The sequence below is a fragment of the Triticum urartu genome, chromosome 6A (assembly GCF_056163025.1).
Source record: "Triticum urartu cultivar PI428250 chromosome 6A, HENAU_Tu73, whole genome shotgun sequence".
Lineage (NCBI taxonomy): Eukaryota > Viridiplantae > Streptophyta > Magnoliopsida > Poales > Poaceae > Triticum > Triticum urartu.
Genome location: NC_141878.1, coordinates 357,815,556 through 357,836,345, shown reverse-complemented (window position 1 = coordinate 357,836,345; position 20,790 = coordinate 357,815,556).

The following is a 20,790-nucleotide window of genomic DNA, read 5'->3' as shown; positions in this document are numbered from 1 at the left end:
CCCTACAACGTTGCCATCGCCGTCGTCTTCCCCCTTGGGCTCCGACCACCGCCGCCGTCGATCCACCATCTCCGACACGTCCCCGAGCCCGCTGACCTTCTCTGCCGCATCCTTGTGAGCTCCTACACCTCCCCCCGTGCTTGCCCCCTCTGTTCCCGTTCTCTAACCGCAGCCCCGCCATGGCCAAGCAATCGCTGCCGCCGCCGCAAAGCTCACCGTCGCTAGCCGCCCCGCCTGACCAACCCAAGCATGGAGTCGTGCTCTGGGCTTCTCCAGGAACCCATAGCGCGCCTCAGGTCGTCCGCTCGTGCACAGTGGCCCTCGCACCGTGCAAGCCGCAGCTGCGCTGCCGCGGAACTCGACGCCGTCGATGTTCCCGGCCACCCTAGCATCGCCTGAGGCCAACAACCGATGCGCCTCCTTGCTCCGGTTCCAATGCACCCAGCCGCGCGAGCTCCCGTCGCCGGAGTTGGCCGGACGGGCAACGCCGTCACGTCCTGGTTACACCGGCGATTAGCCGCCGGTGATGGCAAACTGTTAGGAGTTGCAACTAGTTTCTGGTGTTTGTAGGTAGTGTTAGTAGTCTACCAAGTGGCACCCGGTACAGGTGGGCTTGGGACAGACTAGGCACAGTGGCCCGGTGTACCAAGTGGCACCCGGATGGTGGGCTTGGGAACCCTGTACAGATTGTTTGGGGCCGTAAGCGACACCCCAGTCGGATCTCCTTGCGGATGGAACCCGAATAGGCGATAAACCTGGACAAGAGACTTGTGTGGTTAGTCAGGTCGTGGCCGACTCCCTCACCAGGCTTCCACTTGAAGGTTGCCGAGATACACGACGTGTACATGGTGGTAAGTGGCGAGAGTGTGTGTGAAGAAGTACACCCCTGTAGGGTTATCATTATCTATTCGAATAGCCGGATTCCTCGGATATGGAAACTTGGACCCCTTGCATAGTTCGTAGACAAGTGAAAGTGGATACTCTAAAATGCGCAAGATAAGCGTGAGTGTTATGGATGGCGTTCTCATAGGGAGACGGGAGCGGATCCATAGTGGTGTATTGATATGGTGAATATGTGGACTCGTGTGCGCCACCTCAAAAGAGTTACTTGCAGTCCTAGTTCAGGATAGGCACCGAGTCAAAGCTCGCTTGCTGCAGTTTAACTCCACCATATCTTCATTGATTATGATGCATATGTAGTTAGTTCTGATGTAAGTCTTGCTGAGTACATTTGTCCTCACGTTTGTTTAACTTATGTTTTTGCAGAGAGACTTCAGTCTCGCTAGTAGTTCCACATGGACTTCGACGTTTAGCTTGTTACCTCAGCTACAATCTTCTACCCTTGGGAGGGTCTGGTAGATAGTCAAGCTCCTCAGCCTTCTTCATTTTTAGTTGTCTGTACTCAGACAAGTTAAGCTTCCGCATGTGCTTTGACTTGTATGCTCTGAATGTTGGGTCATGAGACCCATGTTTGTAATATCTCGCTCCTCGGAGCCTAATGAATAAATACTTGAGTCGTGGAGTTATGTTGTGATGCCATGTTGTATTTACACATATCGAGCATATTGTGTGTATGATTGAAATGCTTGGTATGTGTGGGATCCGACAACCTAGTTGTTTATCCTTGGTAGCCTCTCTTATGGGGAAATGTAGTCTTGTGCTTCCATGAGCCATAGTAGTCCGCTACAGCCCGGTTCACCGGAGTCCTGCTAGCCCAGCACTACTGCTCCGGAGCATTTGACTGGCCGGCATGTGATTCACTTCGTTCATGTGTCTGTCCCTTCGAGGAAATGTCACGCGGAGACATCGGGAGTCCTGCCTAGCCTGCTACAGCACGGGTTCCCGGAGTCCTGTTAGCCCAGTGCTACAGCCCGGATTCACACGCTGCTGACCGACATGCTCGATGTTGATTCATGTATTTCTGTCCCCGTAAGTTAGTGCCACTTTGGGTTCACGACTAGTCATGTCGGCCCGGGTTCTCTATCATATGGATGCTAGCGACACTATCATATACGTGAGCCAAAAGGCGCAAACGGTCCCGGGCCATGGTAAGGCGACACCCGTGGGAATACCGTGCGTGAGGCCACAAAGTGATATGAGGTGTTACAGGCTAGATCGGTGTGACTTAGAATCGGGGTCCTGACAACAGTATGAGGACGTGAGAAATGAAAATTCATTTATTCATGAATAGCTTGCGTCCTTTCAAGCATATTCAGGTCTCCAACAAATTCTTTAGACGATTAAGTTCCTATGGAGACCTAACCCTGCATAAGAGATTAGTTCTTTTTCTTCACCACCCACATCTGAAGGGGTGGCAAAGAGTTCATCATTCTGCGAGCTCCATAAGAGAAAGGTGGCATAGACACCAATCCATTCGTTTCACATAAGAGGGGTTAGGATAAGCATAAGAGTAGGCAAAGAAATTCTTCGAGGACTTATGGACATAATGATTTGAAGAATAATGCACATATCCAAAATCCTTAGATCTTCCCTGAAAAATAGACGGGTTAGCACGATGATGTTCATATGAGGACTTTGATCCTTTTGAGGAATTTGATGCATGAGAGGAGTTTGGTCCGTATGAGGACTTGGATCCATATGAAGAATTTGGTCCTTATGAAGAATTTGATCTGGGGTTCCTCTTCTTCACAGGTGGTGTCATGATGACATTCACCTGAAGATTTTCAAGGCACCTTTTGGGAACCCAGATTTTCTTCATAGGAGGACCGTTCCTGCAGTTAGTGCCAACATATCTAGCAAATACTTCACCATTCTGATTTTTGAACAGTTTATGGTTAGAGTCAATGGACTCATCAGAAGAATATGAAGGTTCACATGTAAAGCCAGATAAAGTAGATGGATCCACTAAAGGTCCCTTTGCACCAACCCATGAGGTTTTGGGATACTGCTCAGGTTTCCAGTAGGTCCCATTAGCATTGGTTTTCCTCTCAAAGCCAATACCCTCTTTCCTAGGGTTCCTGTTGAGGATCTGCTTTTTAAGCACGTCACACAGAACCTGATGCCCTTTGAGGCTTTTGTACATGCCTGTCACATACAATTCCTTGAGCCCTGCATCATCAGTGATACTAGCAATGTCCTCAGATGAGGAATTAGTGATAGCAGATGCAGTTGAAGAATTTGCAGCAATGGAACTATTTGAGCATTCAGGTGAAGAATTAGCAGTTTCACGTTCAATGCACTTCAAATATGGAGGAACAAATTCATCCTGAGTAGCGTTGATCTGTTGAGCAAGTAATGAATCATGCTCCTTCTGAAGATCTTCATAACTCACTCTTAGCTTCTCAAGATCTTGCTTTCTTTGAAGAAATTCATAAGAAACCTTCTCATGATCAGATAGGAGAGTGTTATGATGAGCTTGAAGATTGTAAAACTTGGACTGAAGTCTCTGAAGATTTTCAGTCAAGATTTTAGTGTGATCCATTTCCTCGCCTAACATATCATCGCTTTTACCTAGCATATTTTGAACCTTTTCAAGAGCCTTTTGCAGTTTCACAGCAATCTTAGCAAGTTTAGAATAGCTGGGTTTGAGGTTTTCATCAGATTCATTCTCACTAGATTCAGATGAGGGATATTTGAGTACCTTTGAGCCTTTTGCCATGAAGCAATAGGTGGGAGCGTAGTCCTCATCATCGTCATCAGTAGTGCTAGGGAGGTCCTTTTCTTCAGAGTTGAAGATGGACTTGCTTACGAATGCGGTAGCGAGGGCTAGGCTCGCCACACCAGAGTTTGACTCCTTAGATTCCTCCTCTTCCTCATTTTCCTCAGATTCGGCCTCAGAATCCATTTCCTTGCCAATGAATGCTCGAGCCTTCTTGGAGCTGCTCTTCTTGTGAGATGAGGACCTTGAGGGTCTTGATGACGAGGACTTTGAAGATTTCTTCTTCTTCTTTGAATCATCAGAACTGTAATCCTTGTACTTCTTCTTCTTCTATTCCTTTTCCACTGAGGACAATCTCGAATGTAGTGTCCAGGATTTTTGCATATGGCAGAGTCTCTTCTTGTAATCATGGGATGAGGAATCTGATCTCAAGTCACCACCTCTTGAGGATTTACCAAAACGACCACGTTTGGAAAACTTTTGGAACTTCCTCACGAGCATTGCTAGCTCCTGGCTCAGTTCTTCAGGGTCACCAAGGCTGCTGTCAGAATCTTCACCATCAGATTCGAATACTGCCTTGGCCTTCAGAGCCCGTGATCTACCATAACTTGGTCCATAGAGATCTCTCTTCTCAGCAAGCTGGAACTCAGGAGTGTTTAGTCTCTCGAGGATATCAGTGGGTTCAAGTAACTTGTAGTCTCCACGTTCTTGTATCATCAATGCCAGGGTATCAAATGAGGAATCAAGCAATCTCAACAATTTCTTCACCACCTCATGGTCGGTGATATCAGTGGCACCAACTGCTTGAAGCTCATTTCAGATGTCAGTGAGGCGATCGAAGGTTTGCTGGACATTTTCATTGTCGAGTCTTTTGAAGTGGTTGAAGAGATTTTGAAGAACGTCAACTCAAGAGTCACGCTGTGTTGAGACTCCCTCATTGACCTTGGACAGCCTATCCCAGATAAGCTTAGCTGTCTCTAGAGCACTCACTCTGCCATACTGCCCTTTGCTCAGATGGCCACATATGATATTCTTTGCTTGAGAGTCGAGTTGCTTGAATCTCTTCACATCAGCAACATTGATGGTGGGAGTGACAGAGGGAACACCATTCTCCACAACGTACCAGAGATCGTTATCAATTGCCTTAAGAAGCACGCGCATGTTATTCTTCCAGTAGGAGTAGTCCGTCCCATCGAAGGTAGGACACCCAGCAGAAACTTTGATCATACATGTGGTCGACATAACTAAAACTCCAGGTGGTTAAACCAAAATCACATAGAACAAGGGAGTACCTTGCTCTGATACCAATTGAAAGTGCGTTATATCGACTAGAGGGGGGTGAATAGGCGATTTTTATGAATTCTTCACTGAGGAATTTGTGGGTGAGGAAATTCCTAAGTGAAGAACTACTTGCAGCGGAATAAGTACTCATAAGTAAACATAATAGTGCATGAGCATGGTCTTCATGATGAAATGAAAACAAGCACAGAGTACAGAAAGCGTAAACACATGATAACACAGGATAAGACAAACAGACTGAAGAAATTGAATTGAGGAAATAGAGAAAGTCTTTAGTCAAAGCCTTCAAATAGATATGAACAAGCACTCAACACATAAATGAGGAAATGGAAGTGTTGAGGAAATGGAACCAGGCCAGTTCCAACTGTTGTGACAGTTGTACGTCTGGTTAGGGCGGCTAGGTATTTAAACCTGAGGACACACAGTACCGGACACCCAGTTCTGAACACGCAGTCCAGAACACTCAGTCCTCACCGTATTCTCCTTGAGCTAAGGTCACACAGACCTCGCCCAATCACTCATGGTAAGTCTTCAAGTGACTTCCAAACCTTCACAGGCTTGGTCACTCAGCGATCCACAATTTCCTCTTGGATGCTCTAGACCATGACACCTAACCGTCTGGAAGATGCACAGTCTTCAAAGGTAACAAGCGTCGGATCCACGCAGCATCAATATCTTCAGTGATGCTCAATCACTTGGGGTTTGTAGGTGTTTGGGTTTGGGTTTTCCTCACTTGATAATTTTCACTCAAAGTCCTCGGAGGATGGGATGCTCTCAAATGACAAGTGTCGGTTTCTCTCGGAGCAGCCAACCAGCTAGTGGTTGTAGGGGGGCGTCTATTTATAGCCTAGGGAGCAACCAGACATGATAAGACATAAATGCCCTTCAATAATATGACCGTTAAGTGGGTAGATATTTTGGGACAGCTGGCGCATAACACAGCAACTGTCGGAATTTTGAGTATCAAATTCCTCAGGGCTATCATGTTCCTCACTGTGTAGGCAATTCACAATGGCTTCACTCGAAAGGATTGGTAGGTAGGATTTGAGTTGAGCATCACATGGAAATTTTTCCTTAGTATTTCCTCGACCCCCTTTAACAGTACGGTGTTTCCTATGACTCAAGAAAGAAAAATGAAACTGCGAAAACAAAAGTCTTCATGCTTCATGCTCCTCGATGAATGCCAAGTCTTCAGGATTGCACCAATTTCTTCACTTTCAAAGTCTTCAGAAAGTCTTCAGAAAGCCAAAGTCTTCAGTCGAAGAACTTCATTTTTAGGGGTCGACTTTCTCTGTAAATATCAAACTCCTCATAGACTTATAGACATGTGTACACTCATAAACACATTAGTCACTTAACCTATAAGTCTTCAATACACCAAAATCACTAAGGGGCACTAGATGCACTTACATTTAGTGAATCTCACATTCTAACACTCGGCCATCCTCACAAGCATTGCAGAATTTCTCTTGTCGACGAACTGAGTTCGGATATATCCATTACTTCTGCAAGCTGAACAAAACATCTATCGTTCTTCACCACTCTCAGGTTTTTGTATCCTCCTGAGAAACGTCTCCTGATCAATGATACGTCTCCAACGTATCTATAATTTTTGATTATTCCATGCTGTCTTATTATCAATCTTGGATGTTTTATAATCATTTTATATCATTTTTTGGTACTAACCTATTGACATAGTGCCAAGTGCCAGTTTCTCTTTTTTCCATGTTTTTTTACATCGCAGAAAATCAATATCAGATGGAGTCCAAATGCCACGAAACTTTACGGAGATATTTTATGGACCAAAAGGAACATGTTGGGACCTGGTTGTACCTGGGGGAGTCCCGAGGAGGGGACAACCCACCAGGGCATGCCAAGAGGCCCAAGCGCGCCCTGGTGGGTTGTGCCCACCTCGGGTGCCCCCCCGGACCGCCTCTTTTCTCTATAAATACCCCAAAAATACCAAAACCCTAGAAGCGTCGACGAAATATTCATCTAGCTGCCGTAGATTCCAGAACTACCAGATCCAATCTAGACACCATCTCGGATGGGGTTCACCACCTCCATTAGTGCCTCTCCGACGATGCGTGAGTAGTTATTTGTAGACCTTCGGGTCCGTAGTTAGTAGCTAGATGGATTTCTCTCTCTCTCTCACTAATTTCTCAATACAATGGTCTCTTGGAGATCCATATGATGTAACTCTTTCGCGGTGTGTTTGTTGGGATCTGATGAACTTTGAGTTTATGATCAGTCATATCTTTTTATATCCATGAAAGTTATTTGAGTTTCTTTGATCTCTTATAACCTCGTATTTCTTCTTCGATATTTGGGTTTTGTTTGGCCGACTTGATCTATTTATCTTGCAACGAGAAGAGGTGCCCGGTAGTGGTTTCGATCTTATAGTGCTTGATCCCAGTGACAGAAAAGGAAACAACACATATGTATCATTGCTACTAAGGATAAAACGATAGGATCTATATATACGCAATAGATAAACGGATCTTGTCTACATCATGTCATCATTCTTATTGCATAACTCCGTTTTTCCATGAACTTAGTACACTAAATGCATGCTAGATAGCGGTCGATGTGGGGAGTAATAGTAGTAGATGCAGGCAGGAGTCGGTCTACTAATCTTGGATGTGATGCCTACGTAATGCTCATTGCCTGGATATCATCATAATTCTTTGAGGTTCTATCAATTGTCCAACAGTAATTTGTTTACCCATCGTTTGCTATCTTTCTCGAGAGAAGCCACTAGCGAAACCTACGGCCCCCGGGTCTTCTTTCTCATATATTTTCTTGCGATCTACTTTTCCTTTGCATTTTTATTCAGACCCATAACCAAAAATACAAAAATACTTTGCTGCACTTTATTTTATTTGCGATCTATTATTTCAATCTACTTCAAATTTCTGGCATCGTTACCCGAAAGGGATTGACAACCCCTTTAACACGTCGGGTTGTGAGGTGTTGTTATTTGTGTGCAGGTGTTGTTTACGTTTCATCACTGAGGGAAATACCTACCTTCGATGTGCTACTTCGTCCCTTCCTCTTTGCGGAAGTACCGACGTAGTCCTAGCAGACAGGAGCTTTCTGGCGCTATAGTCAGGGAGCAATCAAAAGGATTTTCTAGCGCCGTTGTCGGGGAGGATCTTCAACATATACCAGGTTCCTAATCACAAATCTCATCTCCTCGCAATTTACATTATTTTCCATTTTCCTCTCGTTTTCCTCTCCCCCACTTCACAAAAATTTGCCGTTCTATTCGCCCTCTTTTTTGTTCGCCTTTTTCTCGTGAGATCTTTTGCTTGCTTGTGTTGCCATGTGCCTTCTATATGCTTGCATCTTTCCTTGCTAAAAATCTATTGATATGGATCCTCATCCACTTGCCAATATTTTCAAAAGATCCAATTATGATGAACCAATTGCTAGTGAGTTGAGTGCACTAGATTATCTTTATGAAGTTTTGCTTGAGAATCGTGAATTTGAAAATTGTGATGAAGAAATTTATGAAGTGATTCATGATAGCTCCTTGAATGAAAAGAATGATTGCAATAATTTTACTATAAATTCTATTAATGTCAATTGTGCCAATAATATGCAAAATCCCAAGCTTGGGGCTTGTTTTGTCATATCCGCTACTTATTGCAATGATCATGATTGGGGTGATAATGTTTCTTATGATCTTGAAAATTTATTTAAGCCTCATGATGAATATGTTTGTGATAATATTGAAAGTGGGTTTGGAATAGTGTCAACTTTAGCTCAAAGTAATCCCACATATTGGGAGAGTGTTCATTCTTATGAATTTTTTGATGAAAGCGGGTTTGGAGAGGTCATGACTTTATTTGATGATAATCCCACTATTTTGGGAGAGTATCAACTTTGCATGCATGTGGATCATAAAGAAAAAAATTTATATGATAGTTATATTATTGAATTTCATTATGATCCTACATATAATTATTATGAGAGAGGAAAATATGGTTGTAGAAATTTTCATGTTATTAATTTTCCTCTCGTTGTGTTGAGATTGTGAATGTTTTATTACTCTCCTTTGCATATGCTCGATGTTTCTTGCCTTGATAATTTTTTCCTATAAAATTCCTATGCATAGGAAGTATTTTATACTTATATGTGTTTGTAATATGTTTCATGATGCTTTCTTTCTGTTTCAATTCTTATCTTCCATGTGAGCATCATTGAAATTTTATGCCTAGCTAAGGGTGTAAAATGATAAGGCTTGTTGGGAGGCAACCCAATGAATAAAATTTATTTTTTACTTTTGCTTCCTGTTTTTGAGTGTTAGAACAATTATGTTGCTGTTATTATTGTTTTTTCATGTTTTAATTAGTGTTTTTGCCAAGTAAAGCCTTTAGGATCTTCTTGGGTGATAGTTGTTTGATTTTGCTGAAAAAACAGAAACTTTTACGCTCACGAAATAAATTTTCAGTTTTTACCAGAGAGCGATAAATACCCATTCCACTTTCACTAGATAAATATACAAATTGCTCAGGTTGTCCTGATGTTTCAGAATTTTTGGAGTTACAGAAGTATTCAAAATAGTCAAATTGTTACAGACTGTTCTGTTTTGACAGATTCTGTTTTCTTTGTGTTGTGTGCTTATTTTGATGGCTCTATGGTTTTATTTGATGTGTTTTTGCCATAGAATAGTTGGAATACAGTAGATATAATACAAAAAATATATGAATTGGTTTGATACAGTACTTATAGTAGTGATTTATTATTCTTATACAAACGGATCTCACGAAGGTTTTGTTGAGTTTGTGTGATTGAAGTTTTCAAGTTTTGGGTTATCTTACGATGGATGAAAGAAGGATAGAAGAGCCTAAGCCTGGGGATGCCTTGTCATCCCAAGCTATTATCCAAGAATCAGCAACCAACTAAGCTTGAGGATGCCCCCGAGTGGCATCCCCTCTTTCTTCTAACGACCATTGGTATTTTACTTGAGACTATATTTTTATTCGTCACATGATATGTGTTTTGCTTGGAGCGTCTTGTATGATATATGTCTTTGCTTTTTTTATTATGTGTTTTAAGTCATCAATCCTTGCTGTACACACCTATTTGAGAGATCCAAAATTATGTCATGACTTGTTAAAATTGCTCTCTATACTTCACTTAAATTTTTATGAGCAATGGACTTGCTCTAGTGCTTCACTTATATCTTTTAGAGCACGGTGTGCTTAGTATTTTTTGAAGAAATGCTCTCTTGCTTCACATAGATTTATTTGAGAGTTAGTATAATTTTGAAGAAATTCTCTCTTGCTTCACTTAAATTATTTTGAGATAAAGAAAATTTTTTATGCTCATGATCTTCAGATATATTTGTTTGAGCTTATGAAAAGAAACACATGGAAATTAGTCCCAAAGTGATAGATATCCAAGAAGGATATAAAAAATGTCATGAAGATCATTGAAATAAATAAACTTGATTCTTAGTAATAGTTTTGAGATATGATGATGTGATATGTGAGTCTTCTAATTGAGTAATTATACTTTAGTAAGAATATTGGTGTTTAGGTTTGTGATTCCCTATGCAAGCATGAAATTCAATAGTTATGCAATGAAATTATATCCTACTTATGGTGCATTATTCGGTGTTAGTTATGCTTAATGCTCGCTTATGAGATTATTCGTTTCTTGGTTGGTCGCTTCTCAATCTTTTGCTAGCATTCATTTTGCACTAAGTATGATCACTACTTGTGCATCCAAAAACCTTTAACCCAGTTTTGCCACATGAGTCCACTATATCTACCTATATGTGGTATTCTTTTGCCGTTCTAAGAAAATTTGTATGTGCCATCTCTAATTTTCAATAATAAACTTCTCTTTTGTGTGTTTGTTTTGCTCGCGAAACGGTAACAGGTGGCTAATATTTTCCATGCTGGATGTGTTATTCTCAAGATGAGTGTTTATTCACTTGTCATTGCACGAGAGTAAGGCAAAGATCTTAGGGATTCCCAGTCCCAAAATGCAAAAATGAATTTACTTTATGTTGTCAAATAATAAATTCCTTGGAAAGTGTAGGTATGGAGGACACCCGTGGATATAGTTAGCCCTGGAATGTGAAAGTATGGTGGAAAAAGGAATAACCTTTATTTTTTGTTTGGGAACCGCCTATGCCATATATAGCATGGAAAGTGTTGGGAACTCTAAGTCGTTATCGTTGGTGGGATGGATAAACCTACCAAAATGTTTTTATCTCTGAACTTTCGCTTTGAGCTCTGGCACCTCTACAAATCCCTGCTTCCCTCTCCGAAGGGACTTTCTTTTACTTTATGCAATTTTTATTTTGAAATTTGAGGCTCCATCTTCTCTTATAAAAAGCACCAACTAGGAGGCAATATGGTCGTACTTAAGTATTGGGTGTAGCTAATATTTGAGTGTGTTTCATGAATGGATTAGTGTTTGAACATGATGGGCCAGGGATAACTTATTTTAGCATTGATATTTTGAAATACATGGTTGCTTGTTGATATGCTTGAGTATCTAAATAATTATGTCAAAACTAGACTATTGCTTTGAATCACATAGAATTTCCAAATATCCATGCTATAAAGAAAATAATATGATATCACATGTTAAACAACACTCCACATCAAAAATTCTGTTGTTATCACTTACCTACTCGAGGACGAGTAGGAGTTAAGCTTGGGGATGCTGATACGTCTCCAACGTATCTATAATTTTTGATTGTTCCATACAGTTTTATCATCAATCTTGGATGTTTTATAATCATTTTATAGTCATTTTATATCATTTTTGGTACTAACCTATTGACATAGTGCCAAGTGTCAGTTCATGTTTTTCCGTGTTTTTTACATCACAGAAAATCAATATCAGACAGAATCCAAATTCCACAAAACTTTACGGAGATTTTTTATGGACCAGAAGTAACATGTTGGGACCTAGTTGCACCTGGGGGGTCCCGAGGAGGGGACAACCCACCAGCGTGCGCCAGGAGGCCCAGGCGCGCCCTGGCGGGTTGTGCCCACCTCGGGTGCCCCCGAACCACCCCTTTGCTCTATAAATACCCAAAAATACCATAACCCTAGAATCGTCAATGAAATATTCATCTAGCCATCATAGAGTCCAGAACCACCAGATCCAATCTAGACACCATCTCGGATGGGGTTCACCACCTCCATTGGTACCTCTGCGATGCTCCGTGAGTAGTTCTTTGTAGACCTTCAGGTCCGTAGTTAGTAGCTAGATGGCTTTCTCTCCCTCGCTGATTTCTCAATACAATTGTCTCTTGGAGATCCATATGATGTAACTCTTTTTGCAGTGTGTTTGTTGGGATCTGATGAAATTTGAGTTTATGATCAACCATATCTTTTTATATCCATGAAAGTTATTTGAGTTTCTTTGTTCTCTTATATGAATGATCTCTTATAGCCTCGTATTTCTTCTCTTATATTTGGGTTTTGTTTGGCCAACTTTATCTATTTATCTTGCAATGGGAAGAGGTGCCCGGTAGTGGGTTTGATCTTACGGTGCCTGATGCCTCGGGACTCCTTGCCTGCCCTAGCCTCTTTAGCACCAAAGAGTAAACGAGGACACTGCACGCGCTGGCGCCCGCCTGGCTCCAGTCGTCATGGCTTGCGTCAGGCAAACCTCGCGAGGTGTCCCTTCCCTTGATCTCTCCACCCCTCGCGAGCCAGCCTGGTGAGGCAGCCCCTCAGGAGGTCTTGCGTCGTCTGCCTCGCGAGGCTTGGCCCCTCACGAGGGTCTTGAGTTTTTGCTGGTGAACATGGGCCGTACAAGGCCACTAGGGGAGCCACGTTGTGGGGTGTAGGTAGGCAAGTCTGGGGACCCCCGTTCCCAGAACACCGACAGTAGCCCCCAAGCCCAAGGTGCGCTCGGACTTGGCTTCGAGGCGAAGCCGAAGGACAAGTGCGGAGCGCCACAGGCCCCAACAGCATGCGGCCTCGCGTGATTGGACATGGGCGTCTCCGCTTCCCCATGCCGCCTCGGCAACTGCCTGACTTGACGGGTCCTTGCTGCATGCAGAAAAATATCATTATTACCTTAGATTGTGGAGGCCGGCGGTTGGCCTCCCCTTGGCTATAAATGGGAAGTGGGGGCGGAGCCCCCGTCACCCATCTCTTCCTTTGCTTCTCCCGCTTCTTCTTCTTCCTTGCTCCACTATCGGTAGCGACACCCATGGCGCCTGCGAAGAGGCTCTCGGCTGTGGAGAAAGGGAAGGCTCGCCAGGAGGGGCTCGTCTCACCGCCGCCCAAGAGGGGGTGCGGCCGTCCCCGCAAGCACACGGCAACCCTCGTCGCGGCCCCTCACGGCCGTGGTGGCAACCGCTTAGGTCGTGGTAGTCTCGTTGATGAGGTGAGGCATGTCATGGTTGCGTGGCCTCCTTGGTCGCGCTTCCATTCGGTGGAGGTGATGCCGGAGTTCATCGTGTGGTCGGAGAACCCGGCTGGCACCTGGCTTCAGCTCCCGCGGTTCTTTGTCGGTGAACTGCCGTCCGTAGGTCCAGGCGGTCTATGGCTGTAGGCGGACGGTTGGGTCACGGTGGAGGTCTCCGCCGCGGGCAACGCGGTCCTGGCCCGCAACTGGCAAATGTTCTCCCGTGCGTGCGGGCCGGGCAGGCGGTGCGCCCTCCACTTCAAGTACGACGGCGACACGACCCTCTTCGTGAGGGTATTTGGGAAGATGGTCCCCGCGTCGGGTGCTGCCCCAAGGACAATGACGGCGACGAGGTGCTCGTCCTTGGCAATGGCCGTGATGAGGAGGAAGGCGGCTTCGTCCTCGGCGCTGGCCATGGTCGTCCAGCTATGGCGGCTCCTCTTTCGACAACAGCTCCAGCAGTGGCGGCTATGACCAGCCGCAGCACCCGCTCCGAAGGTGGCAGTGGGTCTGTCACAGCCCTAGCTCAGCCCCTGTTGCGTTTGCCTGTTCCTCATGTCATCATGTTTACAATTTAAATAAACTTGAAATGGGGATTGTTCCAAACCCTAGCAACAAAATTAAATCGATGAAGTTCAACTGAAATTGCATTCAATGAACCCAAAATGCCTTCATCAATGTTTGATATTTTTGGCAAGGCTTTGAGTCCAAACCAAAAATGGCGAACATTTTTGTGGAATATTTTGGGCACTGAATTTAAGTCATTATTGTATTTGAATTTGGAATTATATTCCTAATATATGGAATATGTTTCAAATAACTTTGAAATGTTTTATGTGCTATTGGAGAAGTCCATCCAGCAACATAAAAATATTCAAAGGGTTTTTGTCACTGTTTTGAAATTGCTCTGAATTTTAAACAGTGGCAGAATGTTAATGAAAAGAAAACAAAACAAAAAAAGGAACAAAACCTTACCATGCAGCCCACCACTGTAGTGGCCTACCATCCGAAGCCAGCCCGGCCCACCAGGGGTAGCACTGTCTTCTTCCTCCTGCCAGGAGGAGAAGCAGCTGCGTGCCCGATGCGCAGGCGAGCCGCGCTGGCTCCTCCCTGCCTGCGTGCCCCCTCTACTGCCTGGTCGTCTCCACGCGTGCCACGCACTCCCTCTCGACCCCCTCGCTCTCTCCCTGGACCCCCTCCCCCTCCTCTACTCTCTCCCGCAGCACCACCGAGCGCGTTCGCCGCCGCCGCTCACCGTAGCCATGGCCACCACCTCTCCTACGCCCCCTGAAGCTGCCCACAAGCTCCGTCTCGTTCCTCTCTTCCTCCTCACCGAGCCTCCTGACACCGGAAGCCCCGAAAAACGTCGCCGACATCGTCGTGTTCACCGTCGGGCACCAGAGATCGTCGCCGCCGATTCATCGTCCACAGGGCTTCCTCGAGCACGCTGGCCATCCCTACGGCACCGTTGTGAGCCCCCGAGCGTTTTCCCCCTCTCCCTGCAGTCAATCCCCTCCTCTATCCAGCCTAGACACCGGACCCGAGAGGACCCGCCGCCGTGGTTCCACACCGGCGTGGCCTGGGCCACCGCAGCTCGTGTCCGCGCTCGCCACCTTGCTCAGAAAGCTCCCAGGAGCCCAGAACTGCCGTCTGTTCGACCTCGCATGCACTGTATCGTCTTATCCGTCGAGCCCGTACTCCGGCCGCTGCCGCGAGCTCGTTCCCTGCGAGCTCCGGCCACCCCAGCTGCTGCCACCTGTTGCAATGGATGCGATCGAGTCCTGGTGTTCCGTAGCTGCAACCGGCGCTCAAAACCATTCCCCATAGCGTATTTCTGTGGCGTCTCTGTCGTTGGTTTTGTTCATCGCCGGTGAACTCCGGCGAAGCCGACGTGGCGCCACCATTAGCCACTAATGGCGCTCCAATTAACCCCCACAGCCACTGACCGGTGGGCCCAGCTCCACTAATTCTTTTGGTTAGGTTTAACTAAAGTCACTAATTATGACTGAACCTATGACATGTGGGTCCCAGCGTCAGGTTTCACCTGGGTTGATGCTGTTGACCTGATGACGTCACTGCTATGTCATGCTGAAGCAGTAAATCATTTTCTGGTTTTTAAATAATTAGAAAATTCCAGAAAATGTCTAAAACTTCTAAAAATCATAGAAAATCAACCGTAACTCCAAATGAAATAATTTATATATGAAAAATTATCAGAAAAATTCAATCTATCCATTTATGCTACTTTCATGCATGTTCAACCAACTTATACCCAATGTATAATTGAAAACATGATAATGGCATTTTAAATACCCCTTATGGAGTTTGCATATGAACCCTTTGTTCATATGGACTTCATTTAAATTGTTTCTAGATGCATTATTACAAATCACAGCATATTGACATGTCATGATCATGCATCATATCGTGCATTGCATTGATTATATTATTTTTGTGTTTGCCAGTGATTGTTCCCCCCGATAGACGTGGTTCCGACGATGTGATCGATGACATGGATGAAGAACTATATTATCTTCAGAAGTGCCAGGCAAGCAAAACCCCCTTGTTCATTCTGATACAATGCCACTCTCTCGCTCCTGCTCTCTTTTACTGCATTAGGACAACAACGATTCAACTGTTACATGTTGCGGTAGTTGAAACCCTTTCCTTTGCATGACCTGTCATTGCCACAGTAAATAGATGAAACCCACTAGCATGAGTAGGAGTTGTTTGAGCCCTGGTGTGCCTACTCATTCATGACTGTTTGTCATGCCTGCTATTGCTTAGAGTTGAGTCAGGTCTGATTCATCGGGAATGAATTGGAATGGTGATGAACATGTCCTACTTTGTGTGAGCTAAGTGTGTGAACACGATTTGGTAAAGGTAGCGGTGAGAGGCCATGTAGGAGTACATGGTGGGTTGTCTCATTGCAGCCGTCCTCAGGAACTGAGTTCTGTGTTTGTGATCCATGAACAGTTAATACCACACATTGGGTTCCGGTAACTCGACCCCTCTCGACTTATTAATCAACTCGATCTCTGTCCAGGAGTTGCAACTAGTTTCTGGTGTTTGTAGGTAGTGTTAGTAGTCTACCAAGTGGCACCCGGTACAGGTGGGCTTGGGATAGACTAGGCACAGTGGCACGGTGTACCAAGTGGCACCCGGATGGTGGGCTTGGGAACCCTGCACACATCGTTTGGGGACGTGAGCGACACCCCGGCCTGATCTCCTTGCGGATGGAACCCGAATAGGCGATAAACCTGGACTAGATACTTGTTGGTTAGTCAGGTCGTGGCCGACTCCCTCGCCAGGCTTCCGCTTGAAGGTTGCCGAGATACACGATGTGTACATGGTGGTAAGTGGCGAGAGCGTGTGTGAAGAATTACACCCCTGAAGGGTTAACATTATCTATTCAAATAGGCGGATTCCTCGGATATGGAAACTTGGACCCCTTGCATAGTTCATAGACAAGTGAAAGTGGATACTCTAAAATGGGCAAGATAAGCATGAGTGCTATGGATGGCGTTCTCGTAGGGAGACGGGAGCGGATCCATAGTGGTGTATTGATATGGTGAATATGTGGACTCGTGTGCGCCACCTCAAAAGAGTTACTTGCAGTCGAAGTTCAGGATAGCCACCGAGTCAAAGCTGGCATGCTGCAGTTAAACTCCACCACCCCTTTGTTGATACCGATGCATATGTAGATAGTTCTGATGAAAGTCTTGCTGGGTACATTTGTACTCACGTTTGCTTAATTTATGTTTTTGCAGAGAGACTTCAGTCTCACTAGTACTTCCGCATGGACTTCGACATTTAGCTTGATACCTCAGCTACGATCTTGTACCCTCGGCAGGATCTGGTAGATAGTCAGGCTTCTTAGCCTTTTTCATTTCTAGATGTCTGTACTCAGACAAGTTAAGCTTCCGCATGTGCTTGTTGTTTGTATGCTCTGTATGTTGGGTCATGAGACCCATGTTTGTATTACTTGGCTCCTCGGAGCCTAATGAATAAATACTCTAAGTTGTAGAGTCTTGTTGTGATGCCATGTTGTATTGCACATATTAAGCATATTGTGTGCATGATTGAAATGCTTGGTATGTGTGGGATCCGACAACCTAGTTGTTTATCCTTGGTAGCCTCTCTTATGGGGAAATGTAGTCTTGTGCTTCCATGAGCCATAGTAGTCCGCTACAGCCCGGTTCACCGGAGTCCTGCTAGCCCAGCACTACTTCTCCAGAACACTTGACTGGCCGGCATGTGATTCACTTCGTTCCTGTGTCTATCCCTTCTGGGAAATGTCATGCGGTGACATCCGGAGTCCTGCCTAGCCTGCTACAGCCCGGGTTCCCGGAGTCCTGTTAGCCCAGTGCTACAGCCCGGATTCGCACGCTGCTGACCGACATGCTCGATGTTGATTCATGTATGCCTGTCCCCGTAAGTTAGTTCCACTTTGGGTTCACGACTAGTCATGTCGGCCCGGGTTCTCTGTCATATGGATGCTAGCGACACTATCATATACGTGAGCCAAAAGGAGCAAATGGTCCCGGGCCATGGTAAGGCGACACCCGTGGGAATACCGTGCGTGAGGCCGCAAAGTGATATGAGGTGTTACCGGCTAGATCGATGTGACTTGGAATCGTGGTCCTGATAGCTTTGGTATCTTATCCTGACTGCCTGTAGGATTACCAAGCCAACTGGTCGAAGTCGTGTCTAGAAATGCTTTAGTTATGTAAGGGAATTGATTGTGGATGGGAACATAAGGCTCTTTTTACTCCTTATCCTCATGACCTTCTGATCTGAGTCATCTTATCTTTTCTACGGGGTTAAGAACTAGGCTTCTCTTCTATCTCTCAGGATGACGTGTTACTAAACCGTAGTTGCCTAGGATTGTTGAGTTCAAGCCTCAGTTCAGTTCCTATTACTTCCATTAACATTGAGTTTGTGATGTTGAGTGGCTATGCCACCATTTTTGCAGGATGTCTCAAACCATTTTGAGCATTTACAGCTGTTATGCTGTCCGAGTCATCCCAGGTTTCTAAATAGTCTCATGCACTTGCAAATCTTTCCTCCATGTTCCCGTTGTATTTTTTGGGCCAGATTAAGCACACTATCCGGTGTGTTGAGGTACTCTGTTGCCTTGATGTGTATGTTAGAGCTATTATTATGACCCTAGGTGTCTTAGGGAGTCACCTAGTAATCTAGCAATGTTTTGTGTTCCCGGTGTGATGATTCTGGCCACCATTCTCGAAAGCATCCCGTGATGCCATTTAGTAGTAGGTATTCTATTCCTGGGTTCTTAAACCCGAGATTCACTCTACTTACCTCCTGTTGATAGTGTTTGCTAGCTCCTTTATGATATTAGTAACCTTGCGATAGTCCTCGAGGTCTGTGGTATTTCCTTCTTCCGAATACCATGAACTTCTTATGGCAGAAGTTCTTTGAACCAAAAGATCACAATAAGAGTGCTCCCGATGAGTTCCCCATGCTATATGGTGACTCTGCCAGTCCTACCTCTCTGCATGGGTTATCCGGAAGAAACCTGTTGAGCTTGGTTCTACATACTAATCTATGCATCCACAACTCATAAAGTTATACGTTCCTTGAGTTGACCCTCCTCAGCTGTATTCCGACCCTAGTCTATCAATTGATAGTTAGGAATAGTTGTGCATTCGTGTTCATCGATGCCTATTATTCTTGTGGTCCATCAAGCCATTCTATTCTGGAATGACTAGGAGAAACAAACTCCAGTACCTCATCCATATTCAGGATTGGGTCAAAGTAGTTGTGTTCTGCAGATCAAATACCAATCCAGCTTTTGCTCTATTCTACCTAAAGTATTACCCACTTTATGTCAGGAATGTCATGAGAATTGCACCTTATCTTATGAATTCTTGACGTAGTGATACTTCTCGCCATCATTATTCATTCCTCGGTGTCGTGTTGTTGCAACCGGAATGCCGACAAGTGAATCGTGATGTCAAATTAATACTCCTAGCAATTGTGTTGCTTGGTAGTTAATGGACAATAATCTTATACTTAGCGTGTTGGTTATTGAATCATCACTCTAAGGTTTATCGTGATACCTAGTCCTTATTTACGGTGCACTTTTCGATCAATGAGTTAGGATTATTCAATCCCTTGCTTATTTGATCATATCGTCTTGCTCTGAAAAGCAAGATTGTTCTCGAGCTTAGTAACATATCAGTGGTTCGTGATGTTCCGAATATCTTCTCGGAAGTATTACCAGGTTGTCACATGACCGCTATGTTGAGTTCGTGATCATGTTGGTTTTTCCACCAAACCACCCATTCTCCAAGAATCTGTGTTGGATACCCCTGAGATAGTTGGTTAAGCTAAACAATAACTTGGAGAGTTGGAAGATAAAAGCTTGTCTGACTTAGTTCATGTTAAGGGATATCTTTTGTGTGTGTGTGTGTGTTGAAGAAAGATGATATCTTCATTGATTGGTCCTCGTGATCAGTTATTGGATCTATTGTCTTGTCCAAACTTTGATTTGAGTGTGGGCTATCCTCAAATCAAATCAGAACCAACGATGTTCGTAATGTTGTCCTACTCGAGGTTGATTCCCCGGGCATACACCATTACATCCTTTGGTCTGACCAATGCTATCACCGTGTTCACTTAATTGTGGAATTCCATCTATATGGAAGACTGGATGGTTGTTTGTTGAGCCCATTGACAACATTTTCATCTTGTCCATGATTCATGTTGAACATCTAAGTTAGCGTTGGAAACTTTGAAAGCATTTCTTCATGCTAGCTCATGAAGCATATGTTTGGATGAAAGAAGTGACTACCTCTGATTCACGTGCATTTGGTGAAAGTTGCCGCCGTGAATTCGAGAAAGTAGTTTTGCTTCCTCTGGAATCATCCCAAGTTAGTCATGCACGTGCGAAGTATTCTGTGGTCTCGAGACTTGCAACCTTCATTCCATATGTATCCCAAGCATAGCAAGCCACTGATTGACTTGTTCTAGGAGAAGAAGTTCCTTCTTAAGAGCTAATCATGACTTAAGTAAGGACTTTGCTATCCTCGATCATGGTTCCCAACTAGAACTCGGTAGTGTTTCATCATAAGATTACTATGTGGTCATGCTTGTTTGGGACAGCGTGTTCCCATGTGTTTAGCAGAACCAGCTCATGTTTTGGAGCTTACTACCGTAGTTCATTTCCCGAGAATCTCGCAACATCGTCTTGTCGATTTGTGTTGCAAACTTTCATTTTCTTCTAGTCTCAGTGAATCTGGAATATCCTGTTACCAACCAGATCTGAATCTCAGGCAGACATGATGGTTGGAACGTCTTCCAAGAGCTATAATATTGGTCCCTCTGTAACCCGGTAAAGTGGATGTTGTGGCTGACACACCCAGCCGGAAGACCTATTATTGCAGTATCTTGATTGAAGAAGTTGGCCACCTCCCCATAAGGATTTCGAGGGTTTACTCTAATAGTTGTTCCTTATG